Consider the following 17517-nt stretch of genomic DNA (forward strand, 5'->3'; position numbering starts at 1 on the left):
CCTTGTGACAAACATATCTCACGTGCGCGATATATATTAATCCCGTTATATTATTTTTGACGTTTGCGATATGTTTAAGCTCGATGCTCATTGCTCGCGCGTCTTGGGGCGCCTTTGTGGCGCGAAGAGCGCGTTCTGAAAGGGGTGGAGAAAACTCGTGTTGCTGCGGTATGGAGGGAGGGGTGGAAACCGTGGAAAACTCGTCTCCGTGATTGAGCGGGAGAGTAAGTAGTATAGGACATTATCCATTGTTAGGGAATGGTTGTAATGGTAGTGAGAATGTAGAATCGTCTTTGGGGAGGACATCGGAGTGGCAAGCATAAGGGACGAAGAAGGGGAAACATGTCGGATGCGATCATACCAGCACTAAAGCACCGGATCCCATCAGAACTCTGAAGTTAAACGTGCTTGGGCGAGAGTAGTACTAGGATGGGTGACCTCCTGGGAAGTCCTCGTGTTGCATTCCCTTTTTAATTATTTTTGCGCCTTGTGACAAACATATCGCACGTGCGCGATATATATTAATCCCGTTATATTATTTTTGACGTTTGCGATATGTTTAAGCTCGATGCTCATTGCTCGCGCGTCTTGGGGCGGCTTTGTGGCGCGAATAGCGTGTTCTGAAAGGGGTGGAAAAAACTTGTGTTGCTGCGGTATGGAGGGAGGGGTAGAAACCGTGGAAAACTCGTCTCCGTGATTGAGCGGGAGAGTAATTAGTATAGGACATTATCCATTGTTAGGGAACGGTTGTAATGGTAGTGAGAATGTAGAATCGTCTTTGGAGCAGACCTGGGAGTGGCAAGCATAAGGGACGAAGACGGGGAAACACGTCGGATGTGATCATACCAGCACTAAAGCACCGGATCCCATCAGAACTCCAAAGTTAAGCGTGCTTGGGCGAGAGTAGTAATAGGATGGGTGACGTCTTGGGAAGTCCACGTGTTGCATTCCCTTTTTAATTAATTTTTGCGCCTTGTGACAAACATATCGCACGTGCGCGATATATATTAATCCTGTTATATTATTTTTGACGTTTGCGATATGTTTAAGCTCGATGCTCATTGCTCGCGCGTCTTGGAGCGGCTTTGTGGCGCGAAGATCGCGTTCTGAAAGGGGTGGAAAAAACTCGTGTTGCTGCGGTATGGAGGGAGGGGTGGAAACCGTGGAAAACTCGTCTCCGTGATTGAGCGGGAGAGTAAGTAGTATAGGACATTATCCATTGTTAGGGAACGGCTGTAATGGTAGTGAGAATGTAGAATCGTCTTTGGAGCAGACCTGGGAGTGGCAAGCATAAGGGACGAAGACGGGGAAACATGTCGGATGCGATCATACCAGCACTAAAGCACCGAATCCCATCAGAACTCCGAAGTTAAGCGTGCTTGGGCGAGAGTAGTACTAGGATGGGTGACCTCCTGGGAAGTCCTCGTGTTGCATTCCCTTTTTAATTATTTTTTGCGCCTTGTGACAAACATATCTCACGTGCGCGATATATATTAATCCCGTTATATTATTTTTGACGTTTGCGATATGTTTAAGCTCGATGCTCATTGCTCGCGCGTCTTGGGGCGCCTTTGTGGCGCGAAGAGCACGTTCTGAAAGGGGTGGAAAAAACTCGTGTTGCTGCGGTATGGAGGGAGGGGTGGAAACCATGGAAAACTCGTCTCCGTGATTGAGCGGGAGAGTAAGTAGTATAGGACATTATCCATTGTTAGGGAATGGTTGTAATGGTAGTGAGAATGTAGAATTGTCTTTGGGGAGGACATGGGAGTGGCAAGCATAAGGGATGAAGAAGGGGAAACATGTTGGATACGATCATACCAGCACTAAAGCACCGGATCCCATCAGAACTCCGAAGTTAAGCGTGCTTGGGCAAGAGTAGTACTAGGATGGGTGACCTCCTGGGAAGTCCTCGTGTTGCATTCCCTTTTTAATTATTTTTTGCGCCTTGTGACAAACATATCGCACGTGCGCGATATATATTAATCCCGTTATATTATTTTTGACGTTTGCGATATGTTTAAGCTCGATGCTCATTGCTCGCGCGTCTTGGGGCGGCTTCGTGGCACGAAGAGCGCGTTCTGAAAGGGGTGGAAAAAACTCGTGTTGCTGCGGTATGGAGGAAGGGCTGGAAACCGTGGAAAACTCGTCTCCGTGATTGAGCGGGAGAGTAAGTAGTATAGGACATTATCCATTGTTAGGGAACGGTTGTAATGGTAGTGAGAATGTAGAATCGTCTTTGAAGCGGACCTGGGAGTGGCAAGCATAAGGGACGAAGACGGGGAAACATGTCGGATGCGATCATACCAGCACTAAAGCACCGGATCCTATCAGAACTCCGAAGTTAAGCGTGCTTGGGCGAAAGTAGTACTAGGATGGGTGACCTCCTGGGAAGTCCTCGTGTTGCATTCCCTTTTTAATTATTTTTTGCGCCTTGTGACAAACATATCGCACGTGCGCGATATATATTAATCCCGTTATATTATTTTTGACGTTTGCGATAGTTTTAAGCTCGATGCTCATTGCTCGCGCGTCTTGGGGCGGCTTTGTGGCGCGAAGAGCGCGTTCTGAAAGGGGTGGAAAAAACTCGTGTTGCTGCGGTATGGAGGGAGGGGTGGAAACCGTGGAAAACTCGTCTCCGTGATTGAGCGGGAGAGTAAGTAGTATAGGACATTATCCATTGTTAGGGAACGGTTGTAATGGTAGTGAGAATGTAGAATCGTCTTTGGAGCGGACCTGGGAGTGGCAAGCATAAGGGACGAAGACGGGGAAACATATTGGATGCGATCATACCAGCACTAAAGCATCGGATCCCATCAGAACTCCGAAGTTAAGCGAGCTTGGGCGAGAGTAGTACTAGGATGGGTGACCTCCTGGGAAGTCCTCGTGTTGCATTCCCTTTTTAATTATTTTTTGCGCCTTGTGACAAACATATCGCACGTGCGCGATATATATTAATCCCGTTATATTATTTTTGACGTTTGCGATAGTTTTAAGCTCGATGCTCATTGCTCGCGCGTCTTGGGGCGGCTTTGTGGCGCGAATAGCGTGTTCTGAAAGGGGTGGAAAAAACTTGTGTTGCTGCGGTATGGAGGGAGGGGTAGAAACCGTGGAAAACTCGTCTCCGTGATTGAGCGGGAGAGTAATTAGTATAGGACATTATCCATTGTTAGGGAACGGTTGTAATGGTAGTGAGAATGTAGAATCGTCTTTGGAGCAGACCTGGGAGTGGCAAGCATAAGGGACGAAGACGGGGAAACACGTCGGATGTGATCATACCAGCACTAAAGCACCGGATCCCATCAGAACTCCAAAGTTAAGCGTGCTTGAGCGAGAGTAGTAATAGGATGGGTGACGTCTTGGGAAGTCCACGTGTTGCATTCCCTTTTTAATTAATTTTTGCGCCTTGTGACAAACATATCGCACGTGCGCGATATATATTAATCCTGTTATATTATTTTTGACGTTTGCGATATGTTTAAGCTCGATGCTCATTGCTCGCGCGTCTTGGAGCGGCTTTGTGGCGCGAAGATCGCGTTCTGAAAGGGGTGGAAAAAACTCGTGTTGCTGCGGTATGGAGGGAGGGGTGGAAACCGTGGAAAACTCGTCTCCGTGATTGAGCGGGAGAGTAAGTAGTATAGGACATTATCCATTGTTAGGGAACGGCTGTAATGGTAGTGAGAATGTAGAATCGTCTTTGGAGCAGACCTGGGAGTGGCAAGCATAAGGGACGAAGACGGGGAAACATGTCGGATGCGATCATACCAGCACTAAAGCACCGAATCCCATCAGAACTCCGAAGTTAAGCGTGCTTGGGCGAGAGTAGTACTAGGATGGGTGACCTCCTGGGAAGTCCTCGTGTTGCATTCCCTCTTTAATTATTTTTTGCGCCTTGTGACAAACATATCTCACGTGCGCGATATATATTAATCCCGTTATATTATTTTTGACGTTTGCGATATGTTTAAGCTCGATGCTCATTGCTCGCGCGTCTTGGGGCGCCTTTGTGGCGCGAAGAGCACGTTCTGAAAGGGGTGGAAAAAACTCGTGTTGCTGCGGTATGGAGGGAGGGGTGGAAACCATGGAAAACTCGTCTCCGTGATTGAGCGGGAGAGTAAGTAGTATAGGACATTATCCATTGTTAGGGAATGGTTGTAATGGTAGTGAGAATGTAGAATTGTCTTTGGGGAGGACATGGGAGTGGCAAGCATAAGGGATGAAGAAGGGGAAACATGTTGGATACGATCATACCAGCACTAAAGCACCGGATCCCATCAGAACTCCGAAGTTAAGCGTGCTTGGGCAAGAGTAGTACTAGGATGGGTGACCTCCTGGGAAGTCCTCGTGTTGCATTCCCTTTTTAATTATTTTTTGCGCCTTGTGACAAACATATCGCACGTGCGCGATATATATTAATCCCGTTATATTATTTTTGACGTTTGCGATATGTTTAAGCTCGATGCTCATTGCTCGCGCGTCTTGGGGCGGCTTCGTGGCACGAAGAGCGCGTTCTGAAAGGGGTGGAAAAAACTCGTGTTGCTGCGGTATGGAGGAAGGGCTGGAAACCGTGGAAAACTCGTCTCCGTGATTGAGCGGGAGAGTAAGTAGTATAGGACATTATCCATTGTTAGGGAACGGTTGTAATGGTAGTGAGAATGTAGAATCGTCTTTGAAGCGGACCTGGGAGTGGCAAGCATAAGGGACGAAGACGGGGAAACATGTCGGATGCGATCATACCAGCACTAAAGCACCGGATCCTATCAGAACTCCGAAGTTAAGCGTGCTTGGGCGAAAGTAGTACTAGGATGGGTGACCTCCTGGGAAGTCCTCGTGTTGCATTCCCTTTTTAATTATTTTTTGCGCCTTGTGACAAACATATCGCACGTGCGCGATATATATTAATCCCGTTATATTATTTTTGACGTTTGCGATAGTTTTAAGCTCGATGCTCATTGCTCGCGCGTCTTGGGGCGGCTTTGTGGCGCGAAGAGCGCGTTCTGAAAGGGGTGGAAAAAACTCGTGTTGCTGCGGTATGGAGGGAGGGGTGGAAACCGTGGAAAACTCGTCTCCGTGATTGAGCGGGAGAGTAAGTAGTATAGGACATTATCCATTGTTAGGGAACGGTTGTAATGGTAGTGAGAATGTAGAATCGTCTTTGGAGCGGACCTGGGAGTGGCAAGCATAAGGGACGAAGACGGGGAAACATATTGGATGCGATCATACCAGCACTAAAGCATCGGATCCCATCAGAACTCCGAAGTTAAGCGAGCTTGGGCGAGAGTAGTACTAGGATGGGTGACCTCCTGGGAAGTCCTCGTGTTGCATTCCCTTTTTAATTATTTTTTGCGCCTTGTGACAAACATATCGCACGTGCGCGATATATATTAATCCCGTTATATTATTTTTGACGTTTGCGATAGTTTTAAGCTCGATGCTCATTGCTCGCGCGTCTTGGGGCGGCTTTGTGGCGCGAAGAGCGCGTTCTGAAAGGGGTGGACAAAACTCGTGTTGCTGCGGTATGGAGGGAGGGGTGGAAACCGTGGAAAATCGTCTCCGTGATTGAGCGGGAGAGTAAGTAGTATAGGACATTATCCATTGTTAGGGAACGGTTGTAATGATAGTGAGAATGTAGAATCGTCTTTGGAGCGGACCTGGGAGTGGCAAGCATAAGGGACGAAGACGGGGAAACATGTTGGATGCGATCATACCAGCACTAAAGCACCGGATCCCATCAGAACTCCAAAGTTAAGCGAGCTTGGGCGAGAGTAGTAATAGGATGGGTGACCTCCTGGGAAGTCCTTGTGTTGCATTCCCTTTTTAATTATTTTTTGCGCCTTGTGACAAACATATCGCACGTGCGCGATATATATTAATCCCGTTATATTATTTTTGACATTTGCGATATGTTTAAGCTCGATGCTCATTGCTCGCGCGTCTTGGGGCGGCTTTGTGGCGCGAAGAGCGCGTTCTGAAAGGGGTGGACAAAACTCGTGTTGCTGCGGTATGGAGGGAGGGGTGGAAACCGTGGAAAATCGTCTCCGTGATTGAGCGGGAGAGTAAGTAGTATAGGACATTATCCATTGTTAGGGAACGATTGTAATGGTAGTGAGAATGTAGAATCGTCTTTGGAGCGGACCTGGGAGTAGCAAGCATAAGGGACGAAGACGGGGAAACATGTCGGATGCGATCATACCAGCACTAAAGCATCGGATCCCATCAGAACTCCAAAGTTAAGCGTGCTTGGGCGAGAGTAGTAATAGGATGGGTGACCTCCTGGGAAGTCCTTGTGTTGCATTCCCTTTTTAATTATTTTTTGCGCCTTGTGACAAACATATCGCACGTGCGCGATATATATTAATCCCGTTATATTATTTTTGACGTTTGCGATATGTTTAAGCTCGATGCTTATTGCTCGTGCGTCTTGGGGCGGCTTTGTGGCGCGAAGAGCGCGTTCTGAAAGGGGTGGAAAAAACTCGTGTTGCTGCGGTATGGAGGGAGGGGTGGAAACCGTGGAAAACTCGTCTCCGTGATTGAGCGGGAGAGTAAGTAGTATAGGACATTATTGTCACACCCTAGCTAGTCATGCATTAGAGTGTTGCATCATGTTTACTCTTTCATCAGAAACTTGAAATGGGGATCTGTGAAACCCTCAGAACCATTTTGAAAATGACCCAAATAAAAATTTCTCCAAAAGGGTCCAAGAAAATGCTCATGTTGCTCTCTGAAAATATTGGACAGAGATAAAAATCAAACCAATATTTTTAGTGGCTCATGGACATTTATTTTGGGCATTTGGAATTAATGCATAAATATTTGCATTGGAAATATATTAATTATATATATTAATATATGCCCAAATATTATGCCAATTATAATAGAGCTCTGGAATAATATAAATAGCTCCTGCAAAAATTGGCATAAGTTAAATAAATGATTTAATATATTATTTAAATCAAAACAAATGTCAGAAATTAAAACAGAAAAATATATAACAGGAGGAGCTTACCTGGGCTCCTCCACTGTGCGGCCCAGCCAGCTGGCTGGCCCAGCCAGCAGCCGGCCCAGCCCACCTCCCTCCTCTGTCGTCTTCGTCCCGACAGAGGGAGGGGAGTGTGGCCGGCGCGCGCGCGCGCCACCGCGCCACGCCACCTGCTCGCCTGCTTGCCTGCCCTCCCCTCCTCGCTCGATGCCCTGGACGACGCCACGCCTCTCCCCCTGCTCTCTCTCACTCTCCCCCGGCTCTCCTCTCCTCTCCCTCGCTCTCCCTCTCACACGACCGAACACCACCGTCGCCGCCGTTCGCCACAGCAGCCGTCTCCGGCCACCCCTCGCTCCCCCGACTAGCTCAGAAGCTCCTCCACGACCCCCTCTTCCTCCCCACCGCTCCACAGCTCCCCGGAAGCCCTGCATCGCCGCCACGTCGCCGTTCCCCTCTTCGGGCTCCGATCATCGTCGCCGTCGAATTCGTCGTCTCCGGCGCGTCCCCGAGCCCGCTTCGACGCCCACTGCAACCGCGGTGAGCCCCCGGATCGTTTCCCCCTTCTCCCCTGGTCTCTTTCGACCTCTAGGCCCTAGCCCCACCTTGGCCGAGAGCTCCACGCCGCCGGCGATGTCGCCGTCGTGGCCACGGTCGCCGTAGCGCCCAACCGAGCACACCGTCGTGCTCCACACCTCACCAGGAGCACGTAGCACGCACCAACACCTCTTCTAACGCCCTGCAACGCCGATTCCGACCGCACCCGAACTCCGGCCGCCGCAGCCGAGCTCGCCGCCGTCAACTCCGGCCACCCCGAACCCAACCACCACCACCAATAGTCGCGGCTCAACCTCAGCAACACGTAGATGCCTTCCGCCGTCCATTTGGTTGCCGGAATGGCAAAAAGCACTTTCGCCGCCGTCTCGGACCTCGCCGGCGTCAAGTCGCCGGTGGGGTTTGACTTGTCCGACCTGGGGTTTGACCTCCCAGGGTCACTGACGCGTGGGCCCTGTCGGCCAGGTGGTTAGATTAGCGCTAAACTACTGTTAGTCAACCCCCCCTGACACTGACAGTGGGCCCCAGCGCCACTAATCCCTAATTAGGATTAATTTAATCCTGTTTAACCCCCCCTGTCACTGACGTGTGGGCCCCACACGTCAGGTTTGACCTCAGCCAGCCGCAGTTGACCACTGACGTCATGCTGACGTCATGCTGGCGCAATAATTATATTTCTGGATTTAATTTAAATCAGGAAATTCCAGAATATTATTTAAACTTCAAAAATTCATAACTTTTATTCTGTAACTCCAAATTGGACAAATTATATATGAAAAATGATCAGAAAAATCCAATCTACCCATCTGTACTATTTTCATGCATGATCAAACAAGTTAAATTGATGTTTTAAGCATAACAAGGAAAAGCACTTTTAAAAGGCCATGTTTGAATTTGAAATTTGAATCTTTGATTCAAATTTGTTCAAACCCTTCTGGTTCTAGTTGCATTAGCCCAACACACTCATATTGCCATGTTTCATGCATGCATCATATTGTTGCACATTGTTTGGTGATGCTTGTGTATCGATGTCCTTTGCGACAGGTTCTGTCCCCGAGGAGTACCGTGATTACCCTAAAGAAGAACCATATCAGTGCATCGAACCATCAGGCAAGCAACCAACCATTTGATCATATCGATACAATCCCATGTTCTCGCTCCTGCTCTCCTTTACTGCATTAAGACAACGCGTTTCAAACTGCTGTGTGCTACGGTAGTTGAACCCATTTCCTCTGCATGACCTGTCATTGCCACAGTAACTAGATGAAACCCACTAGCATGTGTAGGAGTTGATTGAGCCATATGTATGTGTTGTTCCTACCTTGCTATGCCTGCTATGCTTAGAGTCGTGTCAGGTCTGGTTCATCTGGGTGATGGGCTAGAGTGAAATGTTTATGTCGGTAATGAGAGTGGTGTGGTGAACACGATTTGGTAAAGGTATCGATGAGAGGCCATGTAGGAGTACATGGTGGGTTGTTTCATTGAAGCCGACTTAAGCACTGAGATCTGTATGTGTGATTTAAGAATCAGCTACTACCATGCATTGGGCCCGAAACCAATGGACCCTCTCGGCTTCTTATTCACCCTAGTTCTCCGTCCAGGAGTTGCAAGTAGTTTCTGGTGTTTGTAGCCTACTGGAGGCCGTGGACAGCGCTGACCGTAGGGGTGGGCTGTGATGCGGTAGGTACGTGGCACGGTGTACCGAATACCCGTTAGGTATCTCGGGAACCCTGTTCACATCGTTCGGGGCCGTATGGGAAACCTCGGCCGGACTCCCTGCGGATGGAACCTGAATAGGCGATAAACCTGGACTGGAGGCTTAGGTGATTAGGTAGGTCGTGGCCGACACCCACGTTGGGCTTCCGCTTGAAGGTTGCCGAGTACATGTCGTGTAAACGACGGTAAGTGGTGAGAGCGTGTATGAAGAAGTACCCCCTGCAGGGTTAACATGATCTATTCGAATAGCCGCGTCCGCGGTAAAGGACTGCTTGGTTGCCTATACAGTTCATAGACAAGTAAATGGAAACTGTTAAAAGCCTCAAGATAAGTGTGAGTGCCGAGGATGGCTCTTCAGTAGGAAGACGGAGGTGGATCCTCGGTAGTGTATTGAATTGGTGAGTAGTGGACTCGTGTGCGCAAAACCATTTCAAGTTGGAGTCTCATAGGATAGTCTAGCCAAGAGTCAAAGCTGGCTTGCTGCAATAACTCCACCAACCCTTCTTGATACTATGCATGTATGTAGGATCTGATGTAAGTCTTGCTGAGTACCTTTGTACTCATGTTGCTATAATCTACATTTTTACAGAAGACGCTGCAACCCCTTCTGATGGGTTCTATGTAGACGTTGACATCAACGAGTAGGCTAAAGACCCAGGTGGTGACCCTGAGCTTGTGATGGACCACGTAGTATAGCTAGGCTTTCCAAGCCTCTTTTATTTTATTAGTTGTCTGTACTCAGACAAGTTACTTCCGCTGCTGGTTTGTATGACTGTATGACTTGTATGTGGGGTCGTGAGACCCGTACCTTTGTGTATGTTATGTATGGCTCACTGAGCCTTAAATAAGGTACTTGTGTCATAGAGTCATGTTGTGATGCTTCGTTGTATTTGCACATATCGAGCATATTGTGTGTATGATTGAAATGCTTGGTATGTGTGGGATCTGACTATCTAGTTGTTTATCTTTGGTAGCCTCTCTTACCGGGAAATGTCTCCTAGTGTTACCGCTGAGCCATGGTAGCTTGCTACTGCTCTGGAACACTTAGGCTGGCCGGCATGTGTCCTTCTTCGTTCCTGTGTCTGTCCCTTCGGGGGAATGTCACGCTTTGAGTACCGGAGTCCTGTTAGCCCGCTACAGCCCGGTTTACCGGAGTCCTGCTAGCCCAGTGCTACAGCCCGGACCCACTTGCTGATGGCCGACACGTTCGAAGCTGGGTCATGAATGCCTGTCCCTGTAAGTCTGTGCCACTTTGGGTTTACGACTAGTCATGTCAGCCCGGGCTCTTTATCATATGGATGCTAGCGACACTATCATATACGTGAGCCAAAAGGCGCAAACGGTCCCGGGAAAAGGTAAGACGACACCCGTGGGGATACCGTGCGTGAGGCCGCAAAGTGATATGAGGTGTTACCAGCTAGATCGATGTGACATCGAGTCGGGGTCCTGACAGCGTTGGCATCAGAGCCGGACTGCCTGTAGGTTCTCCAAGCCAAACTGGTCGATGTTGAGTCTAGAAATTCTTTAGTTATATGTAGGGGAATTGTTTGTGGGATGGAACGTAAGGCTCTTTTTACTCCTTTTACCTTATGACTTCTGATCTGAGTCAGTCCATTCTTCTACCGGGGGTTAAGGAATTAGGATCTATTCTCTCTATCAGGATCACGTGTTACTAATCAGTAGTACCTTATAAGTTTGATGGATACAAGCCTAGTTCAGTTCTACTACCACATTATGTTGTTAGAATGGATTCAGAACTTGGATATGATGATGTTGAATGTGTACGAAATCCTTTGTCAAATGTCTCAAAATCCTTCTTGAGCATTTACAGCTGTTATGCTGCCGAAATTTTGCTAGAAATTCTAATGCCTTTGCATTATGATTGTGCTTTCAGATGGCCACTCGCGACCTCAATCAAGTGGTTCGCCTGACTCGATGCCTAGATGTACCCGGCCATACTGCCAAGTTGGTCAGGGTAATGACTGAGGCTGGATACCGCTGGTATCCTGAGTACACGGTCGAAGAGCAATTCCGAGATTTTAATCAAAGCCAGTATCTCTGCACTGTCAGGATATTTCCATCTTATCCTGGATCCACCGAGCCTCTTCACTGCTCCTATGGACTCGGGGTTACTATTGAGATGGCTGTGCAGGACGCCGCCTACTCTATGATGACCATTATGCGAGTCAGATCTGGTTTATTTCGGGACTCTGACTTCCGGTATATGCCAGGATCACTTCCGGGAGCACAAGGGTATCTCGAGGCTATTTATGCTGACCCCACTCAGGAGGATTCACGGACTCGCACCACTGCTGAGATGCTCGAGGATAAGGACCGTGAAAATCGGGCCTTAAGGTTAGAGCTCTTCAATACCCGTGCTGATCACTGGGCTACTTTGACTCGGTTCGCACCGGCGGTGCAAGCTGGATTCTCAGATATGCGCGATCTCTATCCTGTGAGATCTGCTCTGCCAGACGTGATGGTTTGGCGTGATGTAGGAGGCATCACCCCACCTCGCGGTCCCCGCAGGCCACCGTTTGTCGGTCCACGACCTCATCCTAGCCCCTATGGTCCACAAGCTCCGCGAGACCGTCTGTTTCCGGATGATCATGTTGAACTTCCAGGCTATGGAGGTGACTTTTACGAGGACTACTACGGATCGGTCTGAGTTAGTGGTAGTATCACTAGTTTGCACTAGCTGTGTCGTCTATCGTCCTGCGTGACTCGTGGGATATGACCTAGTTGTACTCTTTCCGGAGATGTAGAAAAATAATGTATAGGAGCTTGGAATGTCTCCGATGAGATGTAATCCTCTTTTCACCGTAATAGTACTTTGTTTGGTCTTGTACTAAACCCTGTATGGTGTGTATGACGATGGAATAAAGAAGCAGTTTCTGTATCTACCATGTCATACGGATGATCATCTTGCATTTCGAGTCATTCCTTGCATTTTTATCCTATGTCGGAATTTTATCATCCTGACTAAATCATTGTCTTGTTTACCTAGGATGGTCAACACGTGCGCTAACCCTGCTTCTCAAGAGCAGGCCGAAGGCAGTGAAGCCAGGAATGAAAATCTGCCTCATCCTCCTTCACTAGCCGAGGTTATGATGGAAGCTGAGAGAAACAAGCGGGAGACAAACCGTTTGTTGGAGCGTATTGAACAGAATACAGCACACCATCAGAGGGCTAACGTGGTGTCACTCAGTGATTTTATCAAATTGCATCCACCCACGTTCCACCACTCCGTCGAGCCTCTCGACGCTGATGATTGGCTTCGCAGTATCTCTCACAAGCTGCGTTCCGCGCTAGTAGCTGAGGTTGACAAGGTCACCTTTGCTGCATATCATCTTGAAGGCCCCACCAGTCTATGGTGGGAGAATTATGGAGCTATGCGCCCAGCGGGCCATGTCACTACTTGGGCTGAGTTCAGCGAGGCTTTCCGTGAACATCACATTCCGGAGGGTCTCATGGACCGTAAACGTGAAGAATTTTGCAGTTTCACCCAAGGCCGACTTTCTGTGGATGCCTATAGCAGGGAGTTTGGTAATCTCGCACGATATGCAACTGAGGAAGTGTCTACTGACGCCAAGAAGCAAGCAAGGTTCCGTAAGGGCCTTAGTCCTGAGCTTCGCCGCGACCTCCGTCTGCAAAGCCATCAGTGCTGAAACTGGTCAGACTGACTATGACGCAACACGCAAGCATGGACGTGATATGGGTTCCTCATCCGGTGCTGGTCCTCAGAAGCGCCGCGTGTGGGTACCCAACACCGCCCTGCCACCCAGGTTCACACCGAGGCCATCTTTCCAGGCGCCTCGCCCCGTTCAACAGTCTGCACCGGCCAAGCCCTATGGAGGTCCAACCAATAATGCTCCTCCACGTACCAGTTCCGTGACTTGTTTCAAGTGTGGGGAATCTGGTCACTATATGCGTGAATGCCCCCAGACCAACCCCAATCAATCTGCTAAAGCTGTTGGCCGTGGCAAGCCGACAGGGAAAGTGTTTCATGCTAAACCGGTCACCGCTTCACGTGGCCATGTCAACTGTATCTCTGCCGAAGAAGCTCAAGAGGATCCCAACGTCGTTCTCGATACGCTTCTTGTTAATTGCCACCCGGCATCTGTTCTTTTCGATACAGGAGCCTCTCATTCTTTTATATCTGAAAATTATGCTCGCTTGCATAACATCGCATTCGGTGATATGCCAACCTCTATGGTAATCCAAACTCCGGGATCCAAATGGCAAACTTCTAGAGTAAGCCATGGAAACGAAATCCAAGTCGACAGACTTGTTTTCCTCGCATCTTTGATAGCCCTTAAATCTTCAGATATTAATATCATTCTGGGTATGGACTGGATGTCAGCTCATCATGCCCAAATTGATTGCTTCTCTACGACTGTTCAACTCACCCATCCTTCGGGGAAGATAGTCAATGTCTTGACCCGAATAGCCAAGCGACAATTATATTCTCTTAACGCCAGCCCTTTGCCAGACCTTGAGGACGTTCCGGTAGTCCGTGACTTCCCGGATGTCTTTCCAGAGGAATTGCCAGGTGTTCCACCTGACAGGGATGTTGAGTTCGTAATAGACCTCATTCCAGGAACCGTTCCGATTGCTAGAAGACCCTATAAGATGGCACCCCTAGAACTAGCCGAGCTTAAGAAACAACTCGATGAATCCTTGAAAAAGGGTTTCATCCGCCCTAGTTCATCTCCGTGGGCTTGCCCCGTCCTATTCGTCAAGAAGAAGGATGGTACGGACCGGATGGTTGTAGATTACCGACCTGTCAATTTGGTCACAATCAAGAACAAATATCCGCTTCCCAGGATCAACGACCTATATGATCAGCTCGCTGGATCCTCAGTCTTCTCCAAGATGGATTTGAGGTTGGGCTACCATCAAATCAAAATCAGAAACGGGGACATTCCTAAGACGGCCTTTGTTACTCGTTATGGCCAATACGAGTACACCGTCATGTCCTTCGGTTTAACCAACGCTCCAGCCACCTTTTCTCGGTTAATGAACTCAATCTTCATGGAGTATTTGGATAAATTCGTCGTGGTTTACCTCGATGATATACTCATCTACTCCAAGAACGAGGAAGAACATGCCGAACATCTAAGGCTAGTGTTGCAGAAACTTCGAGAGCATCGCCTTTATGCCAAATTTTCTAAATGTGAATTCTGGTTATCAGAAGTGACCTATCTGGGTCATGTAATATCTGGTAAAGGTATTGCTGTTAACCCTGAGCGAGTTCAAGCCGTCCTCAACTGGACTCCACCTGAATCGGTCAAGCAAGTTCGGAGTTTTCTAGGCTTAGCGAGCTATTGTCGTCGCTTTGTCGAGAACTTCTCCAAAGTTGCCAAACCTCTAACCGAACTCCTCAAGAAAGATAAGAAGTTCGAATGGACTCCACAATGTGAGCACAGCTTTCAGGAACTGAAAAGACGCCTGACTTCTGCTCCCGTACTGGTACCGCCAGACTTCTCCAAGGACTTTGTTATCTACTGCGACGCCTCGCGACAAGGACTAGGTTGCATTCTCATGCAAGATCGACACGTAATTGCCTACGCTTCACGGCAATTGCACCCACATGAGGAGAATTATCCTACTCATGATCTAGAGCTTGCAGCCGTAGTCTATGCACTTAAAACCTGGCGACATTACCTCCTCGGTAATCGTTGCGAAATATTCACTGATCACCAAAGTCTGAAGTACATCTTCACCCAACCGGATTTGAATCTCAGGCAAAGACGTTGGGTCGAGCTGATCACAGATTTCGACTTAGGAATAACCTACACCCCAGGGAAAGCCAACGTCATGGCTGATGCGCTAAGTCGTAAATCTTATTGTAACAATCTGATGTTACAACAAAGTCAACCGCTTCTCCATGAGGAATTTCGGAAGCTTAACCTTCACATTGTTCCTCAAGGATTTCTTTCCACCTTGGTGGCGAAACCTACTCTTACGGATCAAATCATTGCTGCCCAGAAGCGAGATAAGGGAATAGCTAAGATCAAGGAGAACATTGCTAGCGGAGGTGCTAGTTGTTTCTCCACAAATGATCGTGGTGTTGTGTACTTTGAGAACCGTCTAGTGGTTCCCAAGAACCAGCATCTACGGCAGTTGATCCTTAAGGAGGCTCATGAATCTCCTCTCACTATTCATCCCGGTAGTACTAAGATGTATCAGGACCTACGCCAGAGGTTCTGGTGGACTAGGATGAAGAGAGAAATTGCTCAGTATATTGCTAATTGCGACGTTTGTCGTCGTGTAAAAGCAGAGCATCAACGGCCTGCTGGCACCCTTCAACCCTTAGCTATTCCTGAATGGAAATGGGATAAAATTAGTATGGATTTCATTACCGGTTTTCCCAGGACCAAGAGAGGGAATAATGCTATCTTCGTCGTTGTCGATCGTCTTTCCAAAGTAGCCCATTTCCTACCTGTTCGTGAGAGTATAACCGCTAGTCAATTGGCAGACTTATACATCTCCCGAATAGTGTCTCTCCATGGTGTTCCTTTGGAAATTAACTCGGATCGAGGAAGTCTTTTCACCTCTCGATTTTGGGAAAGTTTCCAAAATGCTATGGGAACCCGTCTCTCCTTCAGCACCGCTTTCCACCCTCAGTCGAGTGGTCAAGTGGAACGCGTCAACCAGATTCTAGAAGACATGCTTCGAGCCTCTGTTATCTCATTCGGAATGGGTTGGGAGAAATGCCTTCCATTTGCCGAATTTGCTTACAACAACAGCTATCAATCTAGCTTGGGTAAAGCCCCTTTTGAAGTTCTCTATGGACGACGGTGTCGAACACCCCTTAACTGGTCAGAGACCGGGGAAAGACAATTCTTTGGCCCGGATATGATTCAGGAAGCAGAAGAGCAAGTTCGCATCGTTCGTGAAAAGTTGAAAACAGCCCAATCTCGTCAAAAGAGTCAATATGACCGAAAACATAAGGCTATGACTTTCGAGGTTGACGAGAAGGCTTATCTTCGGGTCACCCCTCTGAAGGGAACCCATCGTTTCGGTATCAAAGGCAAATTGGCTCCTCGTTACATTGGACCTTTTCGCATTCTCGCCAAACTACCTCCGCACCTCTCCAGAGTCCACGATATCTTCCATGTTTCTCAACTCAGGCGTTGCTTCTCGGATCCTATCCGTGGAGTAGACTACGAAACGCTTGATCTCCAAGATAATCTTACATATCGAGAGTACCCCATTCGTATCCTCGATCAGGCCGAACGTATCACCCGACGTCAGAACATCAAGTTCCTCAAAGTACAATGGTCGCACCATTCTGAGGATGAAGCAACTTGGGAAAGGGAGGATCGTCTTCGACTCGAGTACCCCGCCTTCTTCCCGGAGGAACCCAAATCTCGGGACGAGATTCTTTTGAGTGGGGGTGAGTTGTCACACCCTAGCTAGTCATGCATTAGAGTGTTGCATCATGTTTACTCTTTCATCAGAAACTTGAAATGGGGATCTGTGAAACCCTCAGAATCATTTTGAAAATGACCCAAATAAAAATTTCTCCAAAAGGGTCCAAGAAAATGCTCATGTTGCTCTCTGAAAATATTGGACAGAGATAAAAATCAAACCAATATTTTTAGTGGCTCATGGACATTTATTTTGGGCATTTGGAATTAATGCATAAATATTTGCATTGGAAATATATTAATTATATATATTAATATATGCCCAAATATTATGCCAATTATAAAAGAGCTCTGGAATAATATAAATAGCTCCTGCAAAAATTGGCATAAGTTAAATAAATGATTTAATATATTATTTAAATCAAAACAAATGTCAGAAATTAAAAAAACAGAAAAATATATAACAGGAGGAGCTTACCTGGGCTCCTCCACTGTGCGGCCCAGCCAGCTGGCTGGCCCAGCCAGCAGCCGGCCCAGCCCACCTCCCTCCTCTGTCGTCTTCGTCCCGACAGAGGGAGGGGAGTGTGGCCGGCACGCGCGCGCGCCACCGCGCCACGCCACCTGCTCGCCTGCTTGCCTGCCCTCCCCTCCTCGCTCGATGCCCTGGACGACGCCACGCCTCTCCCCCTGCTCTCTCTCACTCTCCCCCGGCTCTCCTCTCCTCTCCCTCGCTCTCCCTCTCACACGACCGAACACCACCGTCGCCGCCGTTCGCCACAGCAGCCGTCTCCGGCCACCCCTCGCTCCCCCGACTAGCTCAGAAGCTCCGCCACGACCCCCTCTTCGTCCCCACCGCTCCACAGCTCCCCGGAAGCCCTGCATCGCCGCCACGTCGCC

The 17517-nt window shown here is 48.4% G+C and overlaps 13 non-coding genes across 13 annotated transcripts; all 13 read left to right on the forward strand.

Annotated features, from left to right (window-relative positions):
• The first annotated feature begins 347 nt into the window (after positions 1-347).
• Positions 348-466, forward strand: LOC119313453. Its single transcript, XR_005151737.1, has one exon. It is a non-coding gene; the product is annotated as a 5S ribosomal RNA (ribosomal RNA).
• Positions 467-832: 366 nt separating this feature from the next.
• Positions 833-951, forward strand: LOC119313884. The gene has a single exon (XR_005152142.1). It is a non-coding gene; the product is annotated as a 5S ribosomal RNA (ribosomal RNA).
• A 367-nt stretch (positions 952-1318) lies between these two features.
• Positions 1319-1437, forward strand: LOC119313543. Its single transcript, XR_005151818.1, has one exon. It is a non-coding gene; the product is annotated as a 5S ribosomal RNA (ribosomal RNA).
• A 367-nt stretch (positions 1438-1804) lies between these two features.
• On the forward strand, positions 1805-1923 carry LOC119313673. Its single transcript, XR_005151943.1, has one exon. It is a non-coding gene; the product is annotated as a 5S ribosomal RNA (ribosomal RNA).
• Positions 1924-2290: 367 nt separating this feature from the next.
• LOC119313640 lies at positions 2291-2409 on the forward strand. Its single transcript, XR_005151911.1, has one exon. It is a non-coding gene; the product is annotated as a 5S ribosomal RNA (ribosomal RNA).
• A 367-nt stretch (positions 2410-2776) lies between these two features.
• Positions 2777-2895, forward strand: LOC119313604. Its single transcript, XR_005151876.1, has one exon. It is a non-coding gene; the product is annotated as a 5S ribosomal RNA (ribosomal RNA).
• Positions 2896-3262: 367 nt separating this feature from the next.
• On the forward strand, positions 3263-3381 carry LOC119313942. Its single transcript, XR_005152196.1, has one exon. It is a non-coding gene; the product is annotated as a 5S ribosomal RNA (ribosomal RNA).
• Positions 3382-3748: 367 nt separating this feature from the next.
• Positions 3749-3867, forward strand: LOC119313544. Its single transcript, XR_005151819.1, has one exon. It is a non-coding gene; the product is annotated as a 5S ribosomal RNA (ribosomal RNA).
• A 367-nt stretch (positions 3868-4234) lies between these two features.
• LOC119313674 lies at positions 4235-4353 on the forward strand. The gene has a single exon (XR_005151944.1). It is a non-coding gene; the product is annotated as a 5S ribosomal RNA (ribosomal RNA).
• A 367-nt stretch (positions 4354-4720) lies between these two features.
• Positions 4721-4839, forward strand: LOC119313641. Its single transcript, XR_005151912.1, has one exon. It is a non-coding gene; the product is annotated as a 5S ribosomal RNA (ribosomal RNA).
• A 367-nt stretch (positions 4840-5206) lies between these two features.
• On the forward strand, positions 5207-5325 carry LOC119313605. The gene has a single exon (XR_005151877.1). It is a non-coding gene; the product is annotated as a 5S ribosomal RNA (ribosomal RNA).
• A 366-nt stretch (positions 5326-5691) lies between these two features.
• LOC119313834 lies at positions 5692-5810 on the forward strand. The gene has a single exon (XR_005152097.1). It is a non-coding gene; the product is annotated as a 5S ribosomal RNA (ribosomal RNA).
• A 366-nt stretch (positions 5811-6176) lies between these two features.
• On the forward strand, positions 6177-6295 carry LOC119313812. The gene has a single exon (XR_005152076.1). It is a non-coding gene; the product is annotated as a 5S ribosomal RNA (ribosomal RNA).
• The last annotated feature ends 11222 nt before the right edge of the window (positions 6296-17517 follow it).

This window comes from Triticum dicoccoides, chromosome 5B, assembly GCF_002162155.2.
Source record: "Triticum dicoccoides isolate Atlit2015 ecotype Zavitan chromosome 5B, WEW_v2.0, whole genome shotgun sequence".
Classification (NCBI taxonomy): Eukaryota; Viridiplantae; Streptophyta; class Magnoliopsida; order Poales; family Poaceae; genus Triticum; species Triticum dicoccoides.